Raw genomic sequence first — 9,993 nt, 5'->3', positions numbered from 1 at the left:
AACAACAATATCCTAGTGTTTGCTTTACATTTCATATTAACGTGATAAAACGATCCGTGGAAATAATCACCTGATTAATAAAAACTCCCACTACTGCAAACCGGCAGGCTACGCGAATCGTCATTTTTCCATAATAAATTTTCATTTAAATATATTTCAAATGTCATATTATTTTTTCATATTTTAATAACCTTAGTTTTGGCGCTTAGCATTAGCATTGCTGCTACAGGAAAGGTAGTAAAGAGTTTGTTTTTATATTAACAAAACAATTATTTAGTAAGAAATAAATAAGATTTAAATGTTATCAAAATATGTTCGCAAGTAAGCCAATTACAAAAGTTTACTTATTTTTCATAAGAAAAACAATGACATTTTTCTTTTATAGTTCTTTATTATTTTTTCCTCAATAATTAGGTGAATGACAAAGCTTCAAAATAATAATGTTTTTAAGCTCTACAAATTGGTTCGGAAAGGAGTTTAGAATTTCACTATTCATTCGAACTTTTATATAATTATGTATGTATACACGTCCGTGAACTTGAGTAATTTTTGTGCGATTTTGATGAAATTTGGTTTGAACGTGTAAGGCGGGGTAAACTTGAATGAGTTCGCGAACGAGCATTATTGGACCACTGGAACAGGGGTTTATATGGTTAAAAAATTGTTTTTCTCATTTTTGATCCTCAAAACAAACAAAAATTCCCAATCTCTCTCTAGACCATATGAGGGAGTTTAAAAAGCAAATAATTTAGTATGCCAAATTGTTTTTGTACGGTTATTGGTTACGGAGAAATTCAATAATTGCAAATTTAAAATTCCCATGTTATTCTTATGGAGAATTTGTAAAATGCTGCGGTCTTCTTATTAATTAAAATATTCTGATCAAACTTCGCAAATTATTTTTTCTCATACTAAGCTACTAATATTTTACCTTAAATCATACTTAATAGCCTCCCCATACTTAGTAGCAGCAAAACTAGGTCGTTATACCTAATGTTATTTAAAAAGATATAATTTAATATAAATTCAGGAAAATGGAGATTCGCTTAGTCTGTAGGTTTTAGCGGGGGTATTTGTTTTGTATATAGCTTTAAAAAAAATTCGTTTCTAGAAGCTAATCAAATGTCGAAAGAGGCGAACCGAAGTAACTTCCTCATACAAACCGTTATTTGTCCGATGTCAGCAACTGTGTAAGCAAAGATTTAACAATCTGAAATTTCAGCTCACGTTCTCTTGAGTTTGGGGCTGAGTCAAACCGATAGATCACATTTGTGTCAGCTTTGAATAACTTACTAGGATGACATGCTTTGCTACGTTCAGGGAATTTATGGAAGTACTTAGTGTATTTACTTAGTGTACTACATAAATACACTTAGTAGCACTCTTGATAGTGCATGATTAGTTTGTTCATCGTCAATAATACGTCGTACAGGTCATAAAGAATTTCTTATTTCAATTAAATTATTTAAATAATAAAATGTTTATCATAAAACTATTTTCAAGAATATTTCACATGGTTTTTAAAAACAGAGTATACAATGATTTTAGCAAATCGGGTTTTCTCTCATTGCGTATTTTGTCGCTTTAATTTTGATCGCGTAACATTTTATCGTATAACATAATTGACTATTATTGTTTATTATTGCCATTATTTATCACTATTTAACATTATTCTTTATTGATCGTAATAACATTTTCAATATAAATTAGATGTAAATTATGTATGACTTAAAACACCCACGGTCTTATTTATGACAGAAAATCTTTGATCGCCAAAAACCAAAGTATAAACTGCATAGTGAATACATCAAATAGTTGTACGATATTAGTTAGACTGACCGAAGTAAGTTTGACTCTGGAGGCAAGATGATCCGATAAACACGAGTCCATTGTAGTTATAAGGGTGCTTGGTGTTCTGAGAGCCCTCGGATCTTGGATAGGTTAAGCTTATAAGATGATCTACTACAAGTCCCATTACTTGAGTATCAAACTTCGTTTTTATCCAGTTATTAATCAATATTACCGGTATTATTTTTTGGAGTAAAAATTAACTATGAAGAGTATTTCAACACAGTTTTTTTTAAAGGTTTAGACATGTATGAAAAGATTTGCGATGCATACTTCGGACAAGAACTCTGTAGTCTATTGTCTGCACTTTTGTTTGAAAAGTTCCTTTTGTCCCGCAAAATCACGTATTGTTCTTGAGATCTTTACAAACGTACATCCACATTTCTTATTCCACCATATGAAATACTAATAGAAACTCCTTATCGGACGGTTAAACAAAATTTGACACTTTTATACCTAATAACATAGTTTTGATCATTGAAGTTAAAATATTAAGCATTAAAAATAGTAAGATGGACAATAACAGAACAATAGTTTGTCTTATAAAAGGAATTGATGCTATTTTCAAAATAATTAGTTTTTTATCAGGAAGTAACTTTACAAAACGCGACCAAAACTCCCAAAGTTCAAAGTTATTACGACTTTCAAGAACGATGAAAATAAACTTTGAAAATGACTAAGAAAAATATGTTTGGCGTTTTCCTTGTCACGAAATATTATTTCACTTAATGGCTTCATATTTCCCGAAATGATTAAGAATATTTATATTCTCGCGCTATTAGAAAAATCTGTTTTTGAAATTATTTATTTTATTACACCAATAATACTAAAAAAAATTTCATTTGCTCGTTTAGTTGCTTAGTCTTTAATGTAAAATCAATTATAAGTTTAGTTGTGTCTCTCGTTGATAAGTTTCTTAAAGAACGTTATAAAACCTTTTTTTTATATAAACAATATAACAAAACACGCCGTACTTATCCGACAGTCTACCAGTTCTAGACACGAGACTGACATATTTCCCTTGGGCAACATCTGATCTTAGGCGTGATGTTTATTAACACTGTAATCTCTAAGGAACTGTATCGCTACAATACAAGCATGCCTAAGGTTCATTGTGGGGTATAATGGTTACAAATCATCAGTACATTATGTGTTTTAATGACTAAAGTTGAGTTTCTTCATTATCTACAAGGACATTAATCACTTACACACTTACTTAATTAAGTACATTAAGTACATTACACTTATTTGATAAAGTGACATTAATCACTTTATTATCACTTACACATGTCTTGCCATATAACCCTCTCGTTGGAATAGAAAAATGTGTCATTACTTTTATCATTTGAACATCATATAGCCCCATATTTACTAAACATATGGAGGCTGACCACAAAGCTTTTAAATGTATGTGTTATAAGAAAAATGTTTTAGAGTCTTAATCAATCAACCTGCATTTTACTTAATACAATTTAAAACATTAAACCAAAGCAACCCGTTAGCTGTTAAAACAACTTAAGTTGTAGCTTTAGCTTTCAACAATTATAGATTATTAGTTTCCTTTGCCATTGGGAAAATCAGTAAAAAATAGCAAAAAAAAAAAACTCTAGCCTGACAGTATGTTTACTTGTCGTCCCGCCACAAGATTAACAAGTGTTATTGAAGGAGCTTCCATATTCTCATAAGTAGATAAATTGGGCTTGATCAACCCCAGAACTAGTGAATGAAAAATGCCTTAAGTATTTTGACAAAATTGTTCTTTATGCTATTTCAAAATTGTTCCTTTATGTTTTTTTGTTTCTTCATGCTAGAGGATTTTAATACTTTTAATAAAGTCAACCGGTTTTCAGGCTTGGACGTGGACCATTATTAAAATAAAATTGTATATGATCATTTCGACATTTTGGGGGGTTGGATATAAAATAAATATTTTGTCAATGAGCTTCATTATAAACTATTGAATACCAAAATCAACTGTTACGGAAAAGTAACATTTTCGTTCGAAGTTTTGTCGGCTCGCCCTGAATATTTGTAGTATAATAGATGACGTATGGAGGCTAGATCAACAGAAACTCAACCTCTTGAGCCCTCGTCATCCATCAAAGAACACTCGAGGTCCACAGAGACAATGGGGTGTGTTTCCGTCTTTCACAGAATCTTAGTTAGACGTACTATGAATAATCATTTATTAAAAACCTCAATATATATTTCACTGTAAGTTTGCCAAAACAATGTTTATTTTTTCATATAAATAAAATGTCATATACGTTAAAATTTTTTTGTTAAAAAGATAATAATTTGGAGTGTTGTTATGTTATGAAAGAAATGAAGTTAAGATTGATTTTGTTAAGATTTTATTTTGTTATTTAAATAACTTTAGTCCGTGATATCATAAATATTGAATAGCGTATATTCACGACTAAAAGTTTTGGAGAATCGTTATTATATTAAAGTGAATCCTATGAATCTTTTACAAGTGGCTCACTATAGGGTTTCGTGCATGTGTAAAACTTAATATAATATCATCGACAAAAGTTATAAGGTTTAAAAGCATCTTTCGTATCAAATTATGTTTAATAGCTAAGCTACCGATAATATGGTTAGTTTATGATAGGGATTGTTACCTTTGATGGTTGCAGTTGATTGAATGGTGTTATGTTATTGGAAATCAATTTATTTACAGTAATAAAAAAGCAAGAGCATCGTTCCTAATATAAATTCAATACGAGCTAGATTCTGTTTTTGTGCTAATTATTCAGCACAATGCTCTCATAATGTAAACGAAGTGAGTGATATATCCCATAGAATAACTAAAACCCAAACAAGTTGAAGACAAACGTTATACATTTAAATATACTTTCGTTAGAAAAGGGGGAAAGTAAACAATTCTCTTTTTCCTGCTTAGCGTTTTAGAACTTTAACTTAGATTCAATATTTTTATCCGATTTCTACTAGAGTAAAAATGTTTGCTTTTTCACACATGAAACGTCTGATAATATGTATAATAAGTTCGTCCTAGCATAATTTTAAATCAATGACAAATGTTTCAAATTCTTTTTAATACCTCAGCAACACTACCCTAACAATATTGGGCTATTCTAAAACAAAATTTCACGGACAGAATTATTTATGCTTGCCACGTGCGTGCTTAACTAATGGTTGGTATTTAACGTTATCAAAATACGAATTGGACCTTTTTCTATATTAAAAGTTGATTACGACTACATATGTTTGCCGAGGGCTAACATAACTTATTAACCGTTAAGGTACACACATATTCTTTATTTTAATTACAAACCTAAAAGAATATAAGACACTTGTATGCATAAAATAGTTGTAATACATGGAATAGTCTTTTCAACAGGTAAATTAGTTTCACCTAACATCAACAGTACAAGAGTATATTACACAGTAGTACCTTCAAATATTAAGTCAATGGTAGTCTGTGTCATGTGGTCAATGGTAGTACGTATTGCATGACAACTGCGCAATCAAATTGCAATGCACTACCACAAAACCCAAATTAAATCCTACTTATGAAGATAAAGAAAATGTTGAATGATGCTTTGCTTACAAGTTTCATAGCAACAAAATAACAATGGCCTTTGTACATGAAGTACTCTGTAGTTATAACAGAGCTTATTGCGATTTTGACAAAGCACTTTGGCGGTAACAATAGATTCGTGCTCGGTGATATCACTTTAATTGACTCCATCTCGTTAGTTTTACAGTTACTGCATACTCGACAGTGATTTCTCATTTATGTGAATATTTTACATTTTGTGTGTGAATAAGGAACTTCGGTGTTTGCTAATCTTAGCTTGCTGTGTTGTTTTTAAGTTGGATTTTGGATTGAAAGTGGATAAATCAGTATTCGAAAGGGACTTTGATGATTTGCGATGTTTTGCGTATTATTTTTTCGGTAAATTTCTTTATATGTCCAAAACCAATTTGTAAAACTGAAAGGTATTACAAAAAGTAAACATTGATAATGTACATTGTTGTGTATTTTTGGTGTTAAGTCTCATTTGAGCTGTGATACACAGAAGACAAATGATGTGGTCATAGAGAGCCAAACATTGAGATAACGTTTTGTATTTCGTTATTTGGTTCAATTAGCTATCACGTTAATTCCATGTTTGGGATGTTTCAATTCAGATTACTTAAAAAATACCTTCAGGCATGTTTTTAGGTTGCTCTTTAAAATTGGGTTTTATTAAAACAATTGAAAATTGTTTTCCAATTATATTAGTTTTGATAAACCTATTAATTCATAATATGCATCCAGGATTGATTAATTAACATAAATAAGGCTACTGATCTGGCGCCAATCAGTGCTATTGATTCTATTGGATTACTAGTTTCGGGGTTTTAATCCCATTTCAAAAACTTTTGAATTTCCTATCGTAAAACATGAATTACTCAGCAATTGCAGTTGTCAAATAAAAAACACACTTTACAAATAACAAAGAAACACACACGAAGAGACATTTACTTTTACAATTTGTACAATACGCGGGTCCGGACAAAATCAGACAGCGGTTAAAACCTCTAAACTAGTAATCCACTAGAATAAACAGGATTGATTAGCGACAGGTCAATCACCTTATTTATGTTACACTTATTTATCTCCTTGTGTGTGTACCAAACTTAAAAGTTGAATTGAATTTTGAAAAGCAAATTTAAAGTTGTTTTTTTTGTAAAGTATTCTTTTAATACTCATATCATCGTTTTATGCAACCATTTCAGAACAATCTCCGATAGTCCAAACAACACAAAATGACTACATATTTGGTCATATTTGGTTGTCAACATATTTTAATATGTAAACCATGATAAATTTATCGGACAAACAACTCTGAAATGCCACAAACTGTATAAAATATTTAATAACTGCAAAGCTCGAGGCAAGTGATGTTATTATTGTGAAAAACTTAATTTACCAGTGCATTAACTAGTTTGGCCATAACGGCACTCTCTCGTTTGATTAAAGTAGACTCCATTTATGGTTTTGTAAGGCAAAGCTTGTAGTGATTTAATTTCACTAATCTAATAAAGTTTAAAATGAAATTAATTTGACTGTGATATTACTGCAACCCTGAAAGATTAGTGACTGAAGCACTTATGCGTATTTTTCTTCTTAAAAAACGTGTTATAGGAATATAAAAAACTACGTTATAATAACCATTAGAATCTGCCCATTAGCAATGACATCATTTTAAATATTAATAAATTGTGTTATTAGGTCTACTGTTTGCATTAGGTGAAAATAGTATAACTCAAGTTTGAGTGTTACTACAGCTCACATAGTGAGCCCTTATCCAATGAACTAATCTGATAATGTAAAAAGGCGTTTTTCCCCTGTTTTTTGCGAATTGATGAATTGAAACTTCAAGATATTGTGCATTTAAGTTTCATACAGATACCAAATATAAACTTAAGTTTGCAAAAGAGTAGTATCCATACACATTTTACTAATCATATTTTACCAAGTAAAAACTTAACGTATAGTAAATTTTACTTGGTACTAAGGTAATCTGAGGTAAATAAATTACAACACAAAACCATAAGTATAATTAAAGCATGTTTAAACGTAGCAGATGCTATAACCACGTTTACGATATGACTGTAAACCACTTGAGCTCTGTTGAATATTACATGTCTTGAGGATGCATCCTGGCTGGTTATTGGATCTGTTATGTGCGATGCCTATGTCGTAATATAGCTCTGGAATTGAATTTGAATAGCAATAAATATAATATATACAATTCTTTATTAGATTGATAGAATAATAAATACCACACTGCCATATCCTAGTTTTATGGGTTTAGTCACCTTCGATATCGGCCTAAAGCCATACAACAAGTCTTTCAAAGCTTTAAGGGGAAACTTTGATAATAAATTATTCCTGAAAGCTATAAAACTCAAAAACATGTTTTAAAAACTAATACAACAATGATATTATTTTTATGTGTAATCGTTGTCAGCTACAAGACTTTTGAAAGGAGTACGAATTAGTTATAAGGTATTTTATAAGGTAAACTCGTATATATATTTTTAGTGACAAAAGTCTCTGTCTAATATACTTTATTTAGTTTAAAATTACAGTTTGTAGCCAATGTTTTTTGGAATAAACTATGTTTATTTAAGTACTGTAATTCTTTTTCCAGGCACGTGTATATAGTTTATTACAAATCTCAGAAGAAGACAGTTGATACTAGAGTCCATTTGCAACACGAGTAAGGTGTGTGCAATGCAGACGCAGTAAAACCTTCCATAATAAACTACTGCCCGACCCAGGATTATTGTGTTTCAAGCTTTACTGATCTTACTGGCTGAAAATGGCCTAAGTGGCCAGATTTAGGTATTGTTAATTGTGTGGGCTACCTGAAGCATTATGGAATTTTTATCCAACAGCTACAAATTACGAATTTTTTTATATTGACAAATTGATAACTGTAAGCTGTGCACGCTTTTCAGATGGCTTCAATGCATTCAAATTCAGTTATTTGTCATGTATACTCAATTGTTTACTCAATTCATAAAAAACAATACTTGTTTATTTCTTTCATATCTTATTTTGTAGTCATAATTATATTAAAATCTATGTATACAGGACAATTGTTTTAGTCGTTTTATATAGTAGAAAAAAACTTTTTTTATATAAAAATGGAATAAAAAATCATTTTAAAAAGGCTACTATTGGCATTTGTCAACACTTAACGAAAAATTTCCGTTTAAAGCACCCTTTTTAAAATGCTACACAATAATTTCTTTTACTTGATGCGGACTCGGTGAAAGAGTAATTTCATGCACAATTTAGCAACTGCATTGAGCGGGATGAGTAACTAACATGGGTGGGAGAACATATTTAGGTAGTGAAGTTAATAAGTGTGAAAAAATATAAAATATAAAAGTTATATGCCTATACTTACTTACTTACTTGTAATACTTGAAGTTTCCGTCCGTAGTCCAGGGCAGGAATTGGACAGGTCAAGGTTAGGTCTAATAATAATAAGGAATAACTTACTGTAACTACTGTATAGTTACTGTATAGTTTGTAATAGCTGAAACAATAATAATAATAGAAACCGAAAAAATAATAACTCATTATAGCAAACGTGGAATGAGTATAGGTTATTATTATATTATACACAAAACCAAGGGACCAATAATTTTATTGATAGGCAGTTCAAAAATATTAACTTAAAAGAAGAAAAAAGGGCATATAAGATGAGCTTAATACACACTTGTCGGTAGGGAAAAGATTTAATTGATAAACTAATACGAGAGATAAACATAAATTTAACGAGAAATAATTGTCTAAGAATATAGACGATGGCGAACTTACGTTGAAACGATTTACTGATATTTCATGAAAATTCAGTGTTATCTTATACAGCTTTATTAAGCTACTACAAACAGTAATTTATAGTTCACACCCAATCGATATGTTAAGATGAACCAAACAATAAGGAATACTTTATAAACCTCCGTAAAACAGACGGAAATTACGACTGAAATTATTTCTTCATAATATTACCTACTGCGGTCACTCGAATGAAGTTGTGAAAGGATTTCGATGGAATAAAAACACCGCTGCCCTGAAGGGTTGTGAAATAGGCTTAATCAAATTTCCCAACCTATAATTTGATAAAAAATGTTGTCTCGTATTAATATGCATTGCCCCTGCGTTAGTCTCCTGAGAACTTTTTGGTTATCACAATTTTTAAATGATATATCAATGTTTATCTTTTAGAGAGTTAAACAAACATTAATTTAGTTCAAAGTTTATAGTTTATCAATACAAGCTCGTTTTGTATTGTGCGGTCTAACCGACTATATCTCAGGATGCACACATTGGACAATATATTATGGTACACGTTTTGACTTGAACATACCCCATTATATATGACGGTCATATAGCACTGGTAACAATGAAATACGTTGGACAGTTTATGCAAGGTTACTTCTGACCCATATTGCAATGCATATGAAAGATTAAATGTTAAAAGACGAAATAGTCATCTGTATAAGTTTCTATTGCTATGTGCATTTTAATATATTTGAAAACTCAGCGTTAAATAATACATCTTTCTTTAATGATATTTATTATGTCTTCAGGTTTACGTCTTACCGTGTAAA

The sequence above is a fragment of the Macrosteles quadrilineatus genome, unplaced genomic scaffold (genome assembly GCF_028750875.1).
Source record: "Macrosteles quadrilineatus isolate MER2022 unplaced genomic scaffold, UCM_ALF_1.0 Scaffold_2__2_contigs__length_208266976, whole genome shotgun sequence".
Taxonomy (NCBI): Eukaryota; Metazoa; Arthropoda; class Insecta; order Hemiptera; family Cicadellidae; genus Macrosteles; species Macrosteles quadrilineatus.
Note: the sequence above shows the minus strand (reverse complement) of the source record.